Below are 20,096 nucleotides of genomic sequence, written 5' to 3' on the forward strand. Positions count from 1 at the left end.
GCGGGGCCAGGGGCCGAGGGCACCATCCCTCCCTCCCTGCATCCCCTGCCCACGGTCCCCAGGACAGGTCTTCCCTCCCGAGGGCACGGGCTGCCTGGGCTGTTCCAGGGGAAGAGACCAATGAGAAGCTAAGGCCTTGGGCTAGGTTCACCAAAGCCTGGGCACAGGCTTGCCTCCCCTTCTGGATTTCCTACCAAATCTCATTTCTTTTGCACATTCCACGATCTAAACAATGGAGGGATTTTTCCTGATACCCTGACACTTCATTACTATCCCTTTCCTGTGGCCCTCGCCCCAACTCAGCATTTGCTCCGGGCCCGGAGTCTGGCCCGAGAGAGCTTACTTACCACCAGCAGCTGCCTCCACCACCTCTGAGCTGGAAAAACCAACCTGCAGACTAATTTTAAAAGAGCAGCTTCCTGTGCAAACGCCACCCAAACCACTCCAGATAACTTCAATCCAAAGGTGCACTTGCTACGCAAACAATGGCTTCAAGCACCCCAGACACAATCTCAGTCTAAAGAAAAGTCTAAAGAAACAACTGCTTCCTCTGCAAACAGGGCTCCCCAAAGTCCCTCACTGATGCAACCTGCATCATGATCTCCTTTTATGCCTGCTTACTTCTTGCAGTGCTTCACCTCAACAAAACTCAGCCTTACTAGGCATGGGCTGTGTTAGTCTTCTATTCTATCCTATCCCATCCTGCCTGTGATGGTTAAATTTTTTGGGGGGAGTTTTTTATTTTGTATTGGGGTATAGCTGATTAACAATGTGATAGTTTCAGGTGAACAGCAAAGGGACTCAGTCTTACATATACAGTATTGGGGCTTCCCAGGTGGCCCCAGTGGTAAAGAACCCGCCTGCCAATGTAGGAGAGGTAAGGGACATGGGTTCGACCCCAGCCCAAGGATCCATTTCCGAAACAGAAATGGATCCATTCTCCCCCAGACCCCGCTCCCATGTAATGGTTAACTTTATGTGCTGTGTGGTGCCCAGATATTTGGTTCAACCTTACTCTGAGTGTGTCCAGGAGCATGTCTCCAGGGGAGATGAACACTTAGGTAGGTGGGCTGAGTAAAGCAGATTGCCCTCCTCAGTGTGGGTGGGTCCCAACCAATCAGTTGAAGGCCTGAGTGTACAAAAAGGCTGAGAGAGGCACAGTTCTTTTTCTCTGCCTGACGGTCATCGAGCTGGGATGCTGGTCTTCTCCTGCCTTCAGCCTTGGGCTGGAAACATACCCTTGGCTCTCCTGGGCCTCCAGCTTGCCCGCTGTGGGTCTTGTGCTTCTCAGCCTCCATCACTGTGTGGGCCAAGTCCTTATCATCTCTGGAGAACCCAGACTAGTATCCTACCATATCACATCCCACCCCATCCCACTGAAAAATGCTAGTACCATCCACCAGGTTGATGTCACCATGAACAAATCAGTCTGATCAACTTGGCCCAAGCTCTCTTCAATAGACTGTTACCCCTAAGCCTCTTCTAATTTAGACATTTTGGAGGTGCCAGGCACATGCTCAACACCTTACTCAGTTCATCTCACTCACCCCCACCATTACGCAGGAAGGGTGGGTACCACAGGCAACATTCTCCCCAGTGTACAGAAGAAGATACTGAGGGTCAGAGAAGTTAAGCCAGTTACACAAGATCATGGGATATGACCAGGCCTGATTGATCCACAGCCTCTTAATGTTAATGTGGTGCTGTCCACGCCTCCCACACACAGACACTGTCTCCTGGAAACTGTCATCTTTTATAGTTGAAATGTAACATCAGTTCAAAAACATTTGTCCACTCAGCCAAACACCTAAGAGTTGTAGTTTCAGATCGCAGTGAAGATGAGTTTTAATTCATTTCCTGTTGCCCAGTTATTAGACATTTAAATCTTCTTCCTTCCTCCTTCAATAGTTCCTTCACTATTCAAAACAATGCTGCAATCTACATTAAAAATGCTTTCTTGGGACAAACCTTCACCGTAACTTGGCAGGCATGGGTGCTTTAAGCTAAAGTCTTGATGACAAGTACAATAGGGAGTCTCTCAGCCTTGAGCATAGGTTTCATTCTGCGGGTCCCTCTGGCCTCTTGTTTGGCCTTCTTCAGCCTAGAAGTTCTCCCTTATGCCCAGTTTAAGCGGCACCAGCTTCCTCAAAGCCCATTTCTCACCCACAGCGACTGTGAAGAATGGCCGTGATGCCTCCAGGCTTCAGCTTGAGCATCCAGAGCCCACCTCAGGGGCCCCTGTGGAGAGGCGTGGAACGTTGAGCCTGACACCAGTTTGAGGCCGCCCACATTTCCTGGGACCGCCATAAATAAGGACCACAGACTGGGTTTAAACAACAGACACTTATGCTCCCACAGCTCCAGAGGCCCTGCTCCCTTGGGGGCTACAGGGGAGGACCCCACCTGCCTCTCCCAGCTTCCAGTGGCCCCGTCCCTCCCACCACATGGCCTCCTTCTCTGTGGGTCTGTGTCTTGCCTTCCCTCCTCCTCTCTCTGGTAAGGACACCAGCTGTCAAATTTATAGCAGTTTGGTTTAGTCACTAAGTCATGTCCAACTCTTGTGACCCCATGGACTGTAGCTCACCAGGCTGCTCTGTCCATGGGATTTCCCAGGCAAGAATATTGGAGTGGGTTGTCATTTCCTTTTCCAGGGCATCTTCACAACCCAGGGATCAACCTGGGTCACCTTCATTGCAGACAGATTCTTTACCAACTGAGCCACCAGGAAAGCCCTGTTGTGCTGTGCTGTGCTAAGTCGCTTCAGTCATGTCCAACTCTGCGATCCTATGGACTGTAGCCCAACAGGCTCCAGGAAGCCCTCTACACCCTAAATCCAGGAGGATCCCATCTTGAGATCCCTCACAGATTCCAGGAGGATGTATCTCTGGGGTTGCCATTCACCCACCATAGCCACCAAGCTCTCATTTCAGGAAAGAGGACAGCCTAGCCCTATTGCTCCTGTGTCCCCACTCTGCCTCCAGACAGAGGAAGAAGGCAGGAAAATCTCTCAGTGGAATGTCGATGGCCCTTCCTCACATCACGCATAGCCAGGATAACAAATCATGTCTGAGCAAGTCAGACATCCTGGGTCGGGGAGGCTGCCTGCTCCTCGTGGCTCACTGAGCATGCACCCAGCACCAGCTCCCCTGGCCCAGCTCACCGCCACTTGGGACCACCGCTCTGCACCCTGCAGAGGGCAGAGAGCAGCATCTGCCTCCCTTGCTGGATGGTAAGAACCTTGCCTGCTCTGTGTCAGAGATGCTGGCTGAGGTTTATGCCTGCATCATCCTGCTTCCACATCACTGGAGGAGGGACTGATGCCCATCCTGGCCTGACCCTAGGGAGTTGCAGGAGGAGGGTGGAGGGCACCATGGAAGCTGTGAAAGGCCAGGCCCATGTACCACTCCCACCCCTTCGGCTCACTGTGCTATGCTTAGTCAATCAGTCATGTCCGACTCTTGTGAACCCATGGACTGTAGCCTTCCAGGCTCCTCTGTCCATGGGGATTCTCCAGGCAAGAATACTGGAGTGGGTTGCCATGCCCTCCTCCAGGGGATCTTCCCAACCCAGGGATTGAACCCAGGTCTCCTGCATTGGAGGCAGATTCTTTATTGTCTGAGCCATCAGGGAAGCCCAAGAATATTGGAGTGGGTAGCTTATCCCTTCTCCAGGAAAACTTCAGGACCTAGGAATTGAACTGGGGTCTCCTGCATTGCAGCTGGATTCTTTACCAGCTGAGCTACCCAGGAAGCCTGGCCATGACTTTGGCTCACACATTTCTATCAAATTCCAGCACAAGGCCTAGCTGCCCACGAGCCTGGGAATGCAGGTGGACACTTGGTGATCCAGGAACCTTCCAGGAGGCCAAACATGGAAACAAACAAAAGAAGCTCTGTAGACCTGCAGGGCAAGCATCTGTCCATCTTCTGTGGCCACCATCATCGGATGTTTCCGAGGGGCCTCCCTGCTGTTCATCATCCCTGCCCAGTCACCGCCTCAGGCTAGAGGTTCTTCAAAATCCATGTCCAGCCGTCCAGTCCTCTGATCCTCCCAGGACTCGCCACCCCTCACCCCTGCTCTCTTTCTGCTGGTCTCAGACCCTGCCCCACAATCTGCCACGGCCTCTGCACTGGCTGCTGTCTCCATCAGGAATGCCCTCCTGTCTGGCTGCCTCTCCAGCTTCAACTCCTCAGATGTCACCTCCTCCATGATTCCCTCCTGAGCACCCCATTTAAAGCTGCAGCCTCTCCTGCCTCATTCCCCTGACCAGCTTTATTTACCTCTGTGACTTCTGTCTCCTTCTCACATGGGACACCACTGGACTGCTGATTTCATTTTATCTGTCTGTCCCACTAAAACGTAAGCCTTGTCAGTGGGGTTTTCCACTGCTACGTTCCCAACTGATAAAGCTGGACCAGGAGATAGCAGTGAGGTGAAGAGAAACCCCAACAATGCCACGTGGGATGGGTGGGGGATTAACCTGTCTTCAGTGCAAATGAAAATGAGAAGTGAGATGCTAAGAAGCACATCCAGCGTCACACATGTAGTTCGTGGTGGGGCAGGGACTCAGAACTGTTGCACGAAGCCCCTGAAGTTGCTCTTCACCCAGGGCTGTGGAAGGTGTCACAGGGCTGATCCACACGATCTAAGTGTTCTGGTCACACCCACTCTGTGTCACAACCGCTGATTATTAATATCTTAACCAAGGTGGTTAACTGCCACCCAAACAGAATAGCAGACATGAGGCAGAGGGCCAGGGGTCAGGCCTGCAAGCAGCTGCTTGGAAGGAGGCTCAGGGCACCTGCCCACCCCACCTGAGGGACCCCCCTGCCTGCAGGGACCCCTGTCCCTCAGCCAGCAGGTCTCCTCAGCTCCTGGAGCCTCAGGGCTGGAATTCCAGAGTTGCAGCTTTCACACATAAGCCCTTCTCCTTAAAAAGTCTGGAAATAATGGTCTGCCAGCAGGGATGCCAATGAAAGCTTATTCATCCTCCAGTCCCAGGGTGAGCCTGACCTGTGCCCCAGTAGAAGCCAAAGGGCTGGGACGGTGACCTAGTGACTGGGCTGAGTGTGGCCTGGGGACGGCAGGGCAGGCGACAACGCCTGGTGCCTTCCCTCTAAGGATGCTCATCGTGCATCACGTTGCCATTTCTTGTGGTTTCTTCTCCATCTTCTTCCTGCACCACAATGATCAAAGCAACATTCCTGGAGAGCCCTGCTATCAAAAAGCCAGTGCTTCCTGTGGCCTGAGCAGAAAAGGAAAACAGTGCCGGCCGCTTGGCCTTGGCGTTCATCCATGTGGCGGTGAGAGGCGATGGGTCTATATATCATTTTTATGGAGACGCTTCTCGACTCTGAGTTCATTTCCTTAACCGCACAGCCTCCCCGCAGCCAAGAGCGTGGCACGCAGCCCCTTGTTGGCCCTGCTTCTCTGAGCCAGTCTGTCTTCAGGGTGCTAAGCCTGGCCTGGGGAACACAGATGGGGTGGGGGGCCTGCAAGCACCGCCAAAACAGGGGCGCCCCAATCTGCTCCATAGTAGGATATCCTGGTGCGGCTAAAAATCCTGTGGTCTGGGCCTCACCCCCGTCAACCACATCAGAACTGATGATCAGATGGGGGGCTCCCTGCGGACTGGAGTCTGCACTCAGGCACAAGGCCATGCTGTCCCTGGGGCCTCCTGGGAGGTGGAGGGAGCGAGCCCCGCGGTTCTGTTTGGATAAAGCTGAACTCAGGGGTCCCTGCTGTTGCAACCAGGGTTTCCAACTGGGACCCTCCAGAGAGGCAATGAAGTGACGAGGCCTGCAGGTTCAGCCCTGCAACGAGACCTGCTCACACGCCCAACTCACAGTTACCACCGGGATAGCTCGCCCTGTGGACATGCAGTGTCCTGTGGAGCTACCCCCGCCCCATGGCAGGGATGCTCAGGAGGGTTGCCTGGGAGCCCACCAGGGCCTCTGCTCTCTCCCGGCAGCAGTGGAGTCCGAGGGTCCAGCGTCCCGGCCACTGGGACAGAAGGCAGGTCTGTGCTAACACATCAGGCCCAGAGCAGAGACCCAGCGAGTCTCAGGTCCTTCAGAGCTGGCGGCCCAGCCAACAGGCTGGGCTGATTTTCATAGATGCAGCCCCGGTCGCCTACCAGGATGGAGGAGGAAGCAAGGTCCGGACGCCTGCTCCCCGCTGACTCAGGGTTGATCCTGAAGCCCTCTGGGGTCCCAGGGTGGAAGCTGGAGAGAGGCCAAGGGTACTGCAACTCCTTACTCCTAGGAGTGGTCTGGGAGCCGGTCAGCAGTGTGGACAGTCAGGCCCAGCTGGTCCTCCTTGATCAGAACTGAAGTGTCTTTGGGAGACCTGGAGGGAGGTGCCACTGCAATGGCTGAGCTCCTTTTTATGCATCCGATCTCCCCACAGGCAGTTAATGACTGTCCAAACAGATGCTGGCCATAAAACACCAGCCTGGAAACACAGGCACAGTCTGAGCTGTGAGCGCCTCCCCAAATGTCTGTCCATCCTTCTTGCACTTTCAGAGGACCCAGGGACATCACCTCCTTCAGGATTATTCAAAAAGATTACCCCAAAGGGCACTGGAAAAGAAGGCGTTGACTCCTGTGCCCAAATGTACGTTCATGACCTGTAACAGCTGGCTCACTAGGAGATGGCTGGTGAAGCTGCATAGACTCAGAGAGGCCAGAGGGGAGCTCTGCAGAAGGTCAGGGCTGAAGAGGGGAGAGGAGGGCTGGCCTGTGTATTAACTGTCTTTTTACTTTAAATTTTTATTTTTATTGGAGTGTAGTTTATCTACAGTGCTGTGTTAGTTTCCAGTGTACAGCACAGTGATCCGTTTATACATATACACGTATCCATTCTTTGTCTTTTCTCTTTACTCTGCTGCTTTGACATCTGGGGCCTCGCTGACCCGGAGGGACTGTCTCTCCCAGGTTCCTAATTCCTGGAGGCTGTAAACCGCTCACGTGAGTGCCTCTTTATGTGCAAAGCAACCAGCCTGAGCCCATCCCAACCCCCGTCTAAGAGCTCTCACACTGAGGGCAGGGCCAGTCCCATGTCCCAGAGCCTTGGAGTTACTCAACTAGCCACTGCTGGGCTCCCCTGCCTCCCCCATCCTTCCCTGGGAACCCCAGTAAAGGTTCTGACCCTGGTGTACCCCACCCCCTGCCTCTTGACCTCCCTGTGGCCCCTCCTCCTGGAAACTGGCAGTAACCCCCTCCTGTCAGTGGCCATCATCTCCAGACCAGCTGGCTTCCCCATAAGTGAATAATGAAACAGCTGGCCAGGGCTGGCAGCCACCTGGGGGCTGGGACACAGGTGACAAGGGGTCTTAGATCCCAACTCCCTCTCAGATTTCATCTTGCAGAGCAGGGTACACCTCACTCCATGCAGGCCCTGTTACTATTATTATCCTATGACTGCACTGGAGGAGGATTTTAGCTGCTGGGCAAACTCGGAGTGTCCTGATTTGAAAGTTCAGAAGCTGCCGACTTTCACATGAGGGCCTCGGAGAGCTTTCTTCTGGTCCCAGCATCCTCATGACCTCGCTCTGGTCCAGCCTGTTTGAAGCCCACTTGGGAAGAAACCATACAGAAACGCTGGCTCTTGGAGGTGCAGACCTGAGACACAGTGGCGCCTCCCCAGCCACTTTGACAGAAGTCATCAGTTTCACCAGTGACCTGCTCAGGACCCTTGTCTTTCTCAAGTGATCTGCAAGTGACACTGGGAGGCTTTTGGTGACGGAGCTGCAGCTGTATCACCCTCTTGCAGGCCGCATCAATTATGAAATTATGTGCCTGGAGATGACTCCTGGCTGGCATCTGAGCCCCCGCCCATCCCCAGGACTCTGCTGTGAGCCCAAGTGGGAAGGGTTTTCTGAGTGAGGCCCTCCTCTCCTGGTGATGTTGTTTCACAAGTTCATCCACCAGAGCCATCCTCCCTCGTTTCCCAGGGAGCTCAGGTCCTCTGGGTTCTCGGAAGGGCCACGCAGAGGGTGGCGCGGCCCAGTCCTCCCCGACGGCCCCAGCTGGCCATTTAAGTCTCTGAGGCCCGAGACCTGAGGATGACGACAACGACCCTTTTTCGGTATCAGGATTGACTGATCACTTTAATGAGCAACCAGATTTCACCGGATCCGGGCAAGAGTGCACGTCTGGCTGCTGTCTGTGTGCACAGAAGGTTGGGGCTTTAGCGGACCCGGGGTAGGGCGCGCTGCTCCAAGTAGCCACTCGGACCCACCGGCACCTCCCTGCGGCTCCGTGCCCTCCCAGTGGCTGTGGATGGAGAAGGAGCGCGGGTGTGGAGGGTGGCGTTGGAGGACTCACAGCTCAGACTGAAGCCGGGGAGCACGCCGCCGCCTCTCCGCATTGCCCCATCGGGGAGTTAATGGATGGTGGTGGGGGAGACCACACCCAACAAGGCTGGGCGGTGCCAGGCTCCGGGGAAGGGAGGCGGGGCTAAGCGACCCTGCAGGCGGAGGAGAGAGGGAGGGAGGAGAGGAAGGGAAGGGAATAGAGGAGGGGGGAGGGGATAGAGGAGAGCGGGAGGGGAGGAGGAGAGGAGGGGAAGGGAGGAGCGGAGGGGACGGGAGGAGAAGAGGGGACGGGATAGAGGAAAAGGGGGAGGTTAGGGAGCGAGGAGGAAAGAGACGGGTGAGAAACAAAAGGGAGCGGGACCATCCGGCCTAAGTGCTCTGCCAGGTGGAAAAGAAAGGGCAGCCGCTGAGTGAAGGCTGGAGGAGCAAATGAGAAGCCCCTGGCGGCCCACGTCTCTTTGAAGGTGGCAGCTGTGCCGGAGCGGGGCGAGGGGCCGGCATTCCCAGGCTTCTCCGGGGAGGGCTTGTCCCCGTGGGCTTGTTTATTACTTGGATCCACACAAGAGGCACCGCAGCAGGGTAACAGGCAGGGTGGAGCAGCCAGAGGTGGGGTGTGGGAGCCCGGCCTGGCATCTTATCACTGTCCCACCCTGCGGCCCAGAACGGCATTTTCTCTGGCAGAGGGAGGCGCCTGGCAGATGTCAGTGGGTCCCCAGGCCTGTAGCACGGGTTCCTGGCTTCCCTCCGATGTGTCCCGGGCCTTCACTGGCCATCTTCCTCCTGCGATCCATGAGCCCTCATCACCACTCTGGGAACCGGCTCCACAGTCTGTGAGGGGAAAATGCTTTCTCTTTGGACCTAAGAGCAGGGAACTCACTGCGGGGCCGAAGAGAGCCCGAGGGGCGGAAGCTGATGCTTTACTGAATATTATTCTGAGGTTAAAGCCGGCTTTGTCCAGACCAGCTATAAGGACCATATTCCTGAGTCTGAGTGAACTCCGGGAGATGGTGATGGACCGGGAGGCCTGGCGTGTTGCGATTCATGGGGTCGCAAAGAGTCGGACACGACTGAGCGACTGAACTGAACTGACTGTTACATGGTGAGAAAAACTTGGGCCTAATTTAGTTTATTCTTGACTCCTAGGTTTACGTGTGATGAACTGTGTATGTTTCCTTCTGGGTGTTGGAATCCACTAAGCATGATAAGAGTTGAGTTTCACCTTGAAAATACTGAGGATGGGACTTTGCCTGTCAAGCTATGGCCAATGTCTACTCACATTGGCTTCTTTCTCTCTCTCTCTCTCTCTCTTTTTTTTTTTTTTTTTGCCTTTGTAATAATCCATGGATCCGAAACCAATCAAACTGTCCATCCATCCACCCACTTACTCATTAATAAACCCATTCATCCACCCATCCACTTATTGAACACCTATCCACCATCCACTCATCTATGCATCCACCTAGCCATCCAACCATCCATCCATCCATCCGTCTACCCATCCACTCACCCACTCGTCCATCCATTCATATATTCATTCATACATTCATCCAGCTACCCACCCACCCGTTCATCTATATTAGTCCTTAAATCAACATGACTCTAGGCACTGTGCAAAGCTGTATTAAGAACAAATTGAGAGGCGAAGCAAGCTCGGTGTTCCTAGCCCAGACCTCTAGGTAAAAGGTTGGCTAGAACATAGGCTGAGGCTGAAAGGAACCTAGATATCCTGCCTCACACTGTCTCACCTGGCACACACCCAAAAGGTACCAGCCACCATCTTTCTTTTGACAGTACAGAATTCCTCCCTTTAACCAAAAAACTGGGCTTCATATCCACTCTGGAGAAAACCGTGTGCATGATTTCTTTAGAGATTTCACATGTGAACCTAGTTTTTTGAAATTATTTGCAATCTGTTCAACTGCCTGCCGCCCCGCCCCCACGCACTCTCTGCCCGGGCCCAATTATTTCAGGAAATAATTCCTAGAGCGCAGCCAAGGCAATGCCTCCCTCTTGTCACACAAACTCCTCACTCTGCAGGACCGATTCATCTCCAGGGGCAGAATTTGACTGGATTTAGCTTTGGAAAAGCAAGTCGCAGCTCCCTGGACTCAGTTGGGCTCAATTCATAAATTTTTGACAAGAAAACATCTCTTCCTGGACCATCTCAGGCCATATATATATATATACACACACACAAATATGCTATAAAAAACAGCTGCTTCTGTGTTCTGTTCTTATGCCAGATGCACAGAAACTTTCGAGCTGAGTTTTCATTCCAAATTCCTCCCACTTGTTTCACTGAACACTTTGAACATCTCAAACAAAAGAAAAGAAAAAACTAGTTTCCTTCCTTCTAAACAAGTGGTTTTCAAAGTGTGATCCTGGAGGAATTCCCTGGTGGTCCAGTGGTTAGGACTTAGCGTTCTCACTGCCAGGGCCCGGGTTCAATCCCTGGTTGGGGGAGGCAGCCAAAAAAAAAAAAAAAGTGTGGTCTTTGAACCACAAGCATCAGCATCACCCAGCACTCCTTAGCAATGCAGATTCTCAGGTTGGACTTGAGACCTGCTGAATCAGAAGCTCTGCAAGTGGGGCTTCCCTGGTGGCACAATGGTAAAGAATCCACCTACCAATGCAGGGACACGGGTTTGATCTCTGATCTGGGAAGATCCCATAAGCCTTGGAGCAACTAAGCCCGTGCACTACAACTATTGAGCCTGTGCTCTAGAGGCTGGGAGCCGCAACTACTGAGCCCATGTGCTGCTGAAAACCCACAAGCCCTAAAGCCTGTGCTCTGCAACAAGAGAAGCCACCACAATGAGAAACCTGCACACCACGACTAGAGAGTAGTCCCCACTTGCCGAAACTAGAGAAAAGCCAGTGCAGCAACGAAGATCAACACAGTCGATAAATAAATAAAATTATTTTTTAAAAAAGAAGAAACTCTGCAAGTGTTTTAACAAGCCTTTGGGGAGTTCAGAGGTTTGCTGGAGTTTGAGAACAGATGTGCTAAATGCTGAGTCTTCTCACCCCTCCCCTACCCCCTCTCATTAGTACTTCGAGCGCTTGGCATAATCGTCTATTTTAGTAGCTCTGTCTCTTGAACACTAATTGAAGGTGGGACCACATCTTCTTGAGTTTTCTCTCCTCAAACATAAGTGAGGCTGTACTTTTTAGGTCATGATTCCCAAGCCCACTGTAGTTAGAAGAAATGACAAAGGAGATATTTAGTTAATATGGGGCTTCCCAGGTAGCTTGGTAGTAAAGAATCTGCCTGTAATGCAGGAGACACAGGTTTGATACCTGGGTTGGGAAGATCCCATGGAGAAAGAAATGGCAACCCACTCCAGTATTCTTCCCTGGGAAATCCCATGGACAGAGGAGCCTGGCAGGGGTCCTAGTCCATGGGGTTGCAAAAGAGTCAAACATGACTTAGCGACTAAACAACAGCAAGTTAGTATCATGGATATGGAAATCTTTCCTACCTGCCCCTGCAAACATATAGGAATGATAGACAAAATGATTTTAAAAGTTAAAAGTACATATTAGAAAACAAGATGGAATTCCCCTTAGCTCAGAAAAAGCAAAAATGTGATAGTGTAGTGAGGCTGAAGCTCTAAGGCACAGTCATCTAAGCTTTATGAGGAGACAGGTGCTGAATGAGTAGCCAGGATCCTTGCAGGAAACCAGAGCTGAGACTAGGCTCCCTGATTATGAGTAGAAGCTCAAATCAGCTCTGATTGCTCCCTGGTTTTCAGCCATAAACAATCAACTGAGAGAGGAAGCAGAGGTGTACACAACACCTTGGAATCAGGTTGGTTCTCTGAATAAGAAATGAAACAGGAGATCTCAGGGTGAAAACTAGAATTCAATAAAAAGAAGAAAGAAAACCTAAGCCACTAAATTCTGATCTGGGGAGTGCTCGGACAAGACAACCTGAAACTTCCAATAATGAGTGAGTGTTGTGTGAAAATATAACTCCCATGAAAGATGAGCTGTCAAAAAATTGCAAGGCACACAACAAAATCCAACTAGGAGAGTCATCAACAAACCCAAAGATGGGTAAATTTAAACTGAAGGAAAGAGAGAGAAAAGAATGACTAAAAAGGTCTTAAGTAGACTATTAAGATTTTCAGAGATGAAGGAGTGAGGGGAAAGCATTCATCAATAAAGAGCTTAGGGATCAAAATAGGCAGCTATAAAAAAGAACAACCAGATATGAAAAGCACTAATGGAAGATGTCATAAAGTGTATTAATTGAAATCAAAATCCAGAGCTAAAGAGGTGGCTTAAATAGTCACCTGGACATGGCTAAAGGTAGAATTTATTCATTGGAATATGGAACTGAGGAAATTACCCAGAACACAAGGCAGGATGAGGAAGATATAGTAAAGTGGTTGAGATCTGAGGAGATCTGGAGGGTTGATGAGCAGCCCCACCAGGTATCCAACAGGATTTCCAGATGAGGTGAGGCCACATACAAGAACCCGAGCACTTTCTAGATCTGTAAGCTAAGCCTCAGGTTGATGACCTAAACCAGGACTCAAGAAGAATACAAGGCAAAGGGTCACAGAACACAAGGGATTCAGGGCCCAGGACTATCTTCCCATCCATTCCTGTGTGATACTAAACTCAACTGATGTACAGGTGGACCAGAGTTTGATAAAATGTTTCTAAAGTTCATACAAAAGAGGAAAAACAAGAGAGCAGCCAGAAAGACTCTGAAATAAAAATGAAGATATATGGACTTCCCTAGTGGTACAGTGGATAAGCTGATCCACTGGAAAAGACCCTGATGTTGGGAAAGATAGAAGGCAGAAGGAGAAGAGGGTGACAGAGGATGAGATGGTTTGATGGTATCAATGGATTCAATGGACATGAACTTGGACAAACTCCGGGAGATGGAGAAGGATAGGGAGGCCTGGTGTGCTGCAGTCCATGGTGGTCTCAGAGTCAGACATGACTTGGCAACTGAATGCACACACAGTGGATAAGAATCCGCCTGACAATGCAGGGAACATGGGTTCAATCCCTGGTCCGGAAAGATCCCACATGCCTCAGAACAACTTAGCTCACGTGCCACAACTACTGTGCCTGTGCTCTACAGCCTGCGAGCCACACTGTTGAGCCCACGTGCTGCAACTACTGAAGCCCACACGCCCTAAAGTCTGTGCTCTGCAACAAGAGAGTAGCCCCTGCTCTCTCAACTAGAGAAGGCCCACGTGCAGCTACGAAGACCCAGCACAACCAAAAATAATAATAAATAAATAAAAATTAATACACATTCAATTAGTAGACAATAGCACCCCACTCCAGTACTCTTGCCTGGAAAATCCCATGGGCAGAGGAGCCTGGTGGGCTGCAGTCCATGGGGTTGCAAAGAGTCAGACACGACTGAGCGACTTCACTTTCACTTTTCACTTTCATGCATTGGAGAAGGAAATGGCAACCCACTCTAGTGTTCTTGCCTGGAGAATCCCAGGGATGGGGGAACCTGGTGGGCTGCCGTCTATGGGGTCACACAGAGTTGGACACGACTGAAGCGACTTAGCAGCCGCAGCAGCAGCATATTTTATAAAGCAGCAGGCTAAGAGTAGAAAGTTTAAAATAGATACAAACACTTCTGGAAGCACTTAGAAATGGGAAAGAGCACCTTTCCCATCAGTGGGAAGGGGTGGACTATTTAATGGATAATATGAAAAGAGTTAGTCTACCATTTAAAAACGATATAAAGGCAGATCACAACCTTACTTATATAATGAACATATTCCAAATGGATTAAAGCTTTTAATGTAAAAAAGGAACTACAAAGTGTCAGAAGGAGATGTGGTCAAATAGTCTTTCAAATAGGCCTTTCTAAGAACGAGAGCAAATGCATGTCATTAAAAAAAGTACATATTTACATTAAAAAATTATCTATATAAAAAGTCAACATCATAAAATTAAGAACAAGGAAAGCATTTGTCTCACACAATAAAGCATCAATATCCCTACTATATAAAGTGCTCTTAAAATCTACCATGAGATGCCACAAGAAAATATTAGCAAAGAAAGAAAAACATATGGTTAACAAATGTCCAAAAATGTTCAAGCTCATTAGTAATTGAAGAAATGCAAGTTGACCAACAAAACATTCCCTGTGTGTCTTCCATATGTGAAAAAAGGACGATTATATTTCATCAGAGAAGAGGACAGCAGAGGATGAGACAGTTAGACAGTATCACCACCTCAGTGGACATGAATTTAAGCAAACTCCAGGAGATAGTGAAGGACAGGGAAGCCTGGCGTGCTGCAGTCTATTGGGTCACAGAGTCGGACATGACTTAGTAACTGAACAACAACAAATATTTAATCAAGGCTCCAGTATCCTTGCTGGAGAATCAGGCGGACAGAGGAGCCTCAGAAACTTATGGACTTATGGTCCATAAGTCCATGGTCCTTATGGACTCTATGGTCCCTAGAGTCACAAAGAGTCGGCCACAACTGAAGCGACTTAGCACACACACATGTGTGTGTTACATGCCCAGGAAACTATCTCATCATGTACCATTTGAGAACACACACACATACCACCTCTGGAGGAGGAGATGGTAACCCACTCCAGTGTTCTTGCCTGGAAAATTCCATGGACAGAGGAGCCTGGTGTGCTGCAGTCCATGGGGTGGCAAAGAGTCAGACAGGACTGAGTGCTCACACACATGCTTACACCACCTACACACCACAAATCACACACATACATACCACACACACAACCCACATACATAGACACACACCACTCAGATCTACACGTCACAGACATGTAGATATACCGACACATGCCACACACCGTACACACACCACACATCACATACACACCACATACACAGACATAGACCCCCATACACCACACATAGACATGTATACACACACCACACACAGACACGTATACACATATAGAGGAGGATTTGGCAAATTGTATCAAAGACCATAAAAACATGTGTTTCAGGTGACCTAGCAATTCTACTTCTAGAAATTTTATCCTGAGGAGATACTGAAACCTGAAGAAAGATCCAGACAAGAGAACACGATCTCAGGGCTGCGTGGGGTGTAGGGGCTGCCCCGTCACAGAGCCCCACTATCAAGTAACTGCTACAGCGGGTGGACAAAGGACACGCATGGCGTTGGGCTTTCAAGAAATGTACACATAGAGAACCTAAGCAAGCATGCAGTGCCCATGATGTATATGTGTACTCTGCACATGGGGAGACTGGTTAGACATGGGGAGACACACAAGGGACCTCTGGGAAGATGCCCACTCCAGCAAAGGCAGAGACAGAATCCTGGGTGACTCAATTTTGTTCCCATTAGCTGACCTTGTATTTTTCTAATGAAAGTCGCTCTTATAAAGTGGAGAAAATAGTATTGCAGAAATCCTTGTGCAAGCAATGAGCACTATCCCATGCCGCTTATATTTCATTTAATCCCCAGACGGCCCGAGGAGTCACGTCCTGTGTGCCCCTGGGGGATGAAAGTGGGAACCGAGGTTCACAGGTGGCCCAGGTGCCTAACAGGCAGAGATAGCCTCCAAATGCAAGTCTCAAGGGCCCTTTTGAAGACCCCATGTCGTCCAGGGTTTTCTCCCAGGACATTCAGTGGGTGGAGACTTTCCCTCCCCTGCCTGCACTCATCCTCACCTAGCAGGCAGACAGAGCCACTGATGACTAGAACAGGCCCTCCCTGAAGCAGAACTGCAGTGGGCCTTCACAGTCTGTTCACTGCCCTCACTGAGAAAGATCAGGGACCAGCCTGAGGGCTGCCCATGCCCCGCACCTCCCCCGCCTCGGTGTCTCCCTCCACCAGTAACCAGGCCACTTCCCTGCTCTGGGTCCACTCCCGGAGAACAGGTAAACCACCACCCGGGCCCAGATGGTGTAGCGCTAATGCAGCCCCTCAAAGGGTTGGAGCTGAAGGTGCTGCAGTTACCCTCAGTGCCTCCAGGTTTGCCTGTAACAGGGGAGGCAGTGACTGGGAACAAACGATTTCCAGTTTCTGCACAGCAGAGCTTTCCTGAGCAGGCACTCCCCGTTTGATTCTGTCCTGACCTTTATTAAACCTAATGGACGCAACGGATTCATTTCCACCTAATTGGCTCTAGGACTTTCCTCATTAGGGGCTGAGCAGTTGGCAGTTTTACAATCACAGAAATGTAAATTGGCCCCGAGACCACAGAATTACTCCTCTAATTGGACTGAATCGATCAGAAGGGCTGTGTGGCCACCTGTGTTAATGGCGGATCAGAAAGTGTGGTGGCTGCCAGGCCTGTCTGAGTGGGAGCAGGGGTCCTGAGAAGGCCGGAGGAGTACACGGCCTGGGGCCACTCAGGGTGTCAGCCGGCACGTAGTGGGGGGGGGGGGGGGCGCGCCACATTCCTGCCGCAGGGCCTTTGCACTTGCGGTTTTCTTCTCCTCCGGGAACACTTCCCTCGGGTTGCATAACTTCTTCCTCTCCTCCTTCACATCTGCTAAGATGTCACCATCTCAGTACCTCCTTCCCTGATCATCCCATTTAAAATGACAGCCTCCATGATCACTACACTGGGAATGAAGGGATGGGACGCGTGTGCCCTGCTGAATCCCCAGCACCTAGGATGGAGGTCGATACTGTATTCCTCAACAGGCGATTGTTCAGCCAATGAACACCTCGCTTCCCTTTGATGCCCCAGAACCCAGCACTTAGAACAGATGATTCATCTTTTATTCTATAAGTAAACCAAACACTGAAGGCCGGTCTCATGCAGCAGTGAATGGGACCCAGCCCAGAGCACATGACTTACATCCCAACCAGTGAGGGACGGGAGGAGACCCGCGGTAAAACGTAAGCTAATAAACTAGACCAGACAGTGATGGATAGAGCCACATAGAGCCAAAGAGTGAGAAAACAAGGATTAGCTTTGGTGGGTGGAGCGAAGCGGGGTGGGGCGGGGCGGGGGCAAAGAGGGGCGGGGTGGGGCGGGGCAACAAGGCGGGGTGGGGCTCTCTGAGCTGAGTAAGAGAAGGCTCGGGCTTGAACCAGGGAGGGTGGAGGCCCGAGGGTGGTGCGGGTGGTAAGAGGTTGGGCACTGGGACACACAGGGAGTGGGATGGGGAGCGTTACACACCGTGGGGGAAGTTTGGGATTCTCAGGGTGATGATGAAAGAGCCCCCTCTCTTGGCTTCTGTGTAGCGTGAACAAGAAGGGTACAGACTGCGGAGGAGCAACTGTTCCAGGTGGGCTTGATACCGACATGGGTCCTCGGACTCTTTAAATCACCAGACATTGTAAGAGGCCAGATGAGAAATTCAGGCAAGGCTTTGTTAGGACTCGCGCTGTGGCACCAGGGAGTGAAAACCAGTGACAGGTGCCTTTGCTGTTCCCGTAGATAGGGTGACGGTGGGGGTGGATTGATTGGTGGGTGGGGCTGGAGGGATGGCTTAGGTGGTCTGCCCACCCCCTTGGTGATGCTATGTGCAGGGATCATGGGCAGGACCCTGATTTTGCTGCCCCCGCCTCAGAAATGGCAGTTGGTCTGTGGCCTTTTGTATCTTATTTGTTCATAATTTGACCCAACTGAAATGGGTGCAGTTATTTTTAGTTCCTTATAATTTCTTTGTATTCTGTTGTCCAGGTGCAGCATCCCAGGCCCCAGCCTGTCTCAAAAGCACACTTTCAGATGAGTGAATTGAAGCAGGAGAAAAGTGCCCAGGGTCACAGCTAGTGGAGGTGGTGGTGGTGGGGATGTGTGTGAAGAGCCACACTGTGTTGAACAAGCAAATAGGAGACCATGACATTGGGAGTTAAAGAAGAGTGCAAATCCTTGGACTCTCCCGCTGTCCTGAGTCCCTCTCCTGAGCCTTGGATCTAGTCTGGCTTGTGTGTGCTTCCACCACTCCCGAGACTGGGATGTGAAAGAGAATCACAGTGTCTGCCTTGTGTGCTGGTACGTGGATGCTGGGGCCTGGGGCCACTACGTGTGAGGAGGCCCGGCCACAGCAAGGCCACAGGAATGCACTGTCACTTACGGCCCCAGCTGAACTCCAAGACAGGCGGTGTCCACCTCGGATGTCATGTCCTGCTGGGCTTTTGGATGAGTGCACCCCAGCCACCTTCTGACAGCACCCAGGTGAGAAACCATAAAGCTGAGCCCTTCCCAAACTCCTGACCCACCAAATTGTGAGCAAAATAAGAGGGTAATTTTAAGCAGCTAAATTGAGGAATATTTGTTACACGGCAAGAGTAACTGGTACACAGGCTAGCTGTAGCTGGGGACCCATGTCTGTGTGTCCTGTGTTCATTTCCCAGGTTGACAGGCATAGAAAGAGCTTCATTAGCATGTGCCCGCCCATCTCTGTGTTCTCCTGGGGGAGCCCTGCTAACTCATCCAACTGCCCATACCCTTCACCCCAGGGCCTTGCCACACAGCTGAGCTGAGATGGGACACATCACAGCCCAGGAGACTGCAAGCAAATGCCTCTTTGACCCACAGTCTCTAAATATTGGCTCAATGTATATTATATGGGGCTTTCTATGCATATTATATATCAGGGCCAACTGGGTCCCCTCATTTGGAGGTCAAGGTCAGCCTCCCTGGGCTCTGATGCATTGACCTCAGCTTTCCTGACTCAGTGGGATCTCAGATGAATTAGCCAAGACCAAGGTGGAGGCATCAAGGTGGGCCCTGGGGGAGGCGAGGAGCTGGTGTCCAGTAGGAGGGGCCCTGCTGCTGCTGCTGCTAAGTCACTCAGTCGTGTCCGACTCTTCACGACCCCATGGACTGCAGCCTACCAGGCTCCTCCGTCCATGGGATTTTCCAGGCAAGAGTACTGGAGTGGGGTGCCATTGCCTTCTCCAGGGAGGGGGCCTGGATCTACTCAAAAGGGAGATGGAGCCTAGAATTCAATCTGAGATTTTCCACTTGAAATAATCAAGTTAAGAGAGAGAGGGGGCACTTTGGAGTGGCAGATAATTTATGTATCGATGTGGGAGAGGGTGCACCAGGGCTTACTTGAAACACAGGAACCAGCCGCTTTCCCTGACCTGACTCCCATGCTGGCATCCCTCAGGGTGGATTATCAGTCCAGCCTCCTTCCTGAGCTTTGGGCAGTGTTCCGTTCACTTCCTGCCCTTCTTTGTGTCTTGTGAGGTGGGAGTCTTCTACCCAGGCCCCTGTCTTCAAGGGACACAGCTTTTCTTGGAGGTTGATGCCCAGAGCTGTGAGGCGCTCCCACCAGAACAGAAACTGCTCTAGTCATTTCAAACAGGGGTGCGACACCGGAGGGGTCACCGGTGGGCTGGGCTGCGAGGAAGACAATGCTCAGGAGGCAGCCAGCCACCAGTAAAAGAACCGAACTGTGTGGAGGCTGGGGCGCACAGAGCACAGGCCTCTCTCCAGAAGCCGCTGGAAGCACCGAGGGTCTGTAAGGGCAGGAACTGGAGCCCCAACGAAGAGGGAGGCATGCGCAGCCCGGCCCTGTCAGAGCCTCTCCAGGAGCTGGGCGAGCGGCCCGCAGGGGACCCGGCGGGCACCGCCCCCAGACTGGGGACTAAGAGGACCGAGGGGCCCACCCTGCCCCCTAGTGGCGGTGTGTGGAACTGCTCCAGTGCTTCTGGTCAGCGATGGCCATGGGGACACATGGCTGTGTGATGTTCAACAGTGGCTCCACTGAGAATGGCACTTAGGGAAGGTCACTTGAAATGAGTCTGATCTCTGCCCTAAACAGGGGGTCAGGGAGGCACGCCTGTTCATTCTGATCCCCCCAAGGCCTGG

The 20,096-nt window shown here is 51.6% G+C and overlaps 1 protein-coding gene across 2 annotated transcripts in view; it reads right to left on the bottom strand.

Annotated features, from left to right (window-relative positions):
• Positions 1 to 20,096, bottom strand: part of GALNT9 (polypeptide N-acetylgalactosaminyltransferase 9) — a 118,658-nt gene that overhangs the window by 14,333 nt on the left and 84,229 nt on the right. The gene's annotated exons all lie outside the window — the stretch shown is intronic.

This window comes from Bubalus bubalis, chromosome 17 (assembly GCF_019923935.1).
Source record: "Bubalus bubalis isolate 160015118507 breed Murrah chromosome 17, NDDB_SH_1, whole genome shotgun sequence".
Lineage (NCBI taxonomy): Eukaryota > Metazoa > Chordata > Mammalia > Artiodactyla > Bovidae > Bubalus > Bubalus bubalis.